At 44.0% G+C, this 2,244-nt stretch overlaps 1 long non-coding RNA gene across 1 annotated transcript; it reads right to left on the bottom strand.

Annotated features, from left to right (window-relative positions):
- Positions 1–213: 213 nt before the first annotated feature.
- LOC119800470 lies at positions 214–1,169 on the bottom strand. The gene is made up of 2 exons (XR_005283027.1): positions 944–1,169; positions 214–818 (listed from the first exon to the last, which is right to left on the bottom strand). It is a non-coding gene; the product is annotated as an uncharacterized LOC119800470 (long non-coding RNA).
- Positions 1,170–2,244: the final 1,075 nt, after the last annotated feature.

Here is a 2,244-nt window from a genome sequence, read left to right as displayed (position 1 = left end):
ATTGGCTAGCTCCACATGTTGCCGGAGAACTAGCTGAAACAAAATGTCATTGTTTATTCTGCTCAGAAACAAATTCAAAATTCTCTAGTAAAATGAGAAATTGGAAAAAATACTCTATAGTACAGAGATTCCAAATTTTTGGAACTTTGTACCTGAGAAATAATTCTTATAAATCCCTTTTTTGTATAAAAAAATAGATCAAAGATTCATATATAAACTGATCTAATTGAAGTTTATTCTAGTACCTTCTAAAAATATTCATAATATTGGTTACAAAATTCTCCTAGAAAACCCTCATCTTAATCATCAGTCAGCATTTTATTATATTATCATCCTTAATTGATTGACGTTTAATCACAGTCTTTGTATTTTACTATCCCTTGTCTCATAAGAGGCAATTTTCTCTTTACTGTAGTTTAACAGCTGATGAAAAAGATTTAAGGAAACCTATAAACTTAAGATTGGTTAATGGTCTCTTATAAAAGAATATTATACTTGCAGGATCCATTGCACAGATGTGATACTCAATTGTGGAAATGTGCATGGGGTTTATTAAATTACAGCACAAATCTTCAGTCTTCTGAGTTATTGTCCATGTTGGGATTGTTAGGCAAATGGGGAGACACATTATTGCTTCCAGTTGTTCGCATTACTGCGGCGCGATGCAGGCGGAGACAGCTGGCGCATCGCTGTAGGCAAGCGTGGAGCTCCAGCAGCTGCCGAGAACTGGACCCAAGTGAAGGTCCGGCTCCGCTGAGTCAGTGCTGGCCACCTCATCAGGGCTCTCCAGAACATGGGAAATAAATGAACCAAGCTGGCTGTCAGAGGGCGAGAGAACAGGGAAGAGAAAAAGAGCTGACAGCAGCGGGGAGGCAGTGGGAATTACCTCGGGTACACAGAGCTCCTTGTTACAGTGGCATGACTTCCCAGGAGCCCCGCCTACCTGTGCAGAATTGATGGTTTACAAACAGCCTTTCGACTTTGCTTGGTTGGTTTTGGTTTTGATACAGGATCTCATCCGGTAGCACTCTGACTGGAACTCAACATGTAGCCCGAGTTTCCTTCAAACATCCCTTCCGAGGTCAGCCACTTGGGCGCTAGGATTCTAGGAATGAGTCTCCAACCCGCTTTGCCATCGGCCGTTTTCATGAGGAAACATTTTAGCTCTGTGTGCTGATACTTTGTACTCACGTTAAAAGGTCGCTGTTGTCACTGTTGGCGTTTGCCTTAGCTGTGGTTTTAACACTATAGCACCCACCGTACCTGGACAGAAGGGTAGAAAAGAGGGCAAGCAGAAAATCTTTTGGCCTTTCGGCTTTGGACTCTAAACAGCAACGACAAAAGGCCCTGGGTAAAATAATTCCCCACTGATAGTGGGTGATTATTCCTAGAACGCCATTTTTTTCATTTGCTGATGAGGTATGTCCCCCGCGAGGATGAGACATCCCAGAAGTGGGTGCCTGGCATGCTGCCTGGGACTTGGCATGTGAGCAGTGACCACAGCTCTTTTACTAGTGTAGGCACTACCATTTTATCTTACATGTGTGTGTGTGTGTGTGTGAGAGAGGGAGAGAGAGAGAGAGAGAGAGAGAGAGAGAGAAGTGTGTGTGTGCACATGTTCATGTGTGAGCCCAGAGTATGAGTGTTCACACGAGTGTGCGAGCAGCCAACTCTGCGTGCCTTCATCAATCACTCTCTTCCTTATTTTTTGATACTAAACCTCTCACTGAGCCCAGTCTACTGATCCATCTGACAGCTTGGACAGTGAGCCCCAGGGGTCCGGTGCACAACCTTCTCAGCACTGTGGTTGCAGGTGTGTCCGCCGCACACCACCAGCATTTTATGTGGCTGCTGAGAACCCACACTCAGGTCCTTATGTTTGTGTGGCAAGGACTTTGCCAACCAAATCAAACCCTCCCCCACATTGCTGACACTGTAATTTTAGAGAATAAAACCAAAGTTCCTACAAGTCAGAGTGGGGACTTGGTTATACCCCCCCCCCCACTACATTATTAAAAGGTATCTCTCCAAGTCTCACTCAAGAGCAGAAAAGTGTAGTAACAAAGGAAGAGTCCAGTTCCTAACCAGACATATCTGCCTATATGATGCCTGGAAAGCAATTGTCTATAGGCTTTAGTTGTCTTATTCCCCCACAGAAAGGGAATAAAAATGTTACTTTTCTTATATGATTGCTCTGGGAATTAAAGCCCGTGGATGTAGGCAGACCATGTATCATGGTGCCAA

This window comes from Arvicola amphibius, chromosome 13, assembly GCF_903992535.2.
Source record: "Arvicola amphibius chromosome 13, mArvAmp1.2, whole genome shotgun sequence".
Taxonomy (NCBI): Eukaryota; Metazoa; Chordata; class Mammalia; order Rodentia; family Cricetidae; genus Arvicola; species Arvicola amphibius.
Note: the sequence above shows the minus strand (reverse complement) of the source record. Positions and strands in the feature narration are given on the sequence as shown.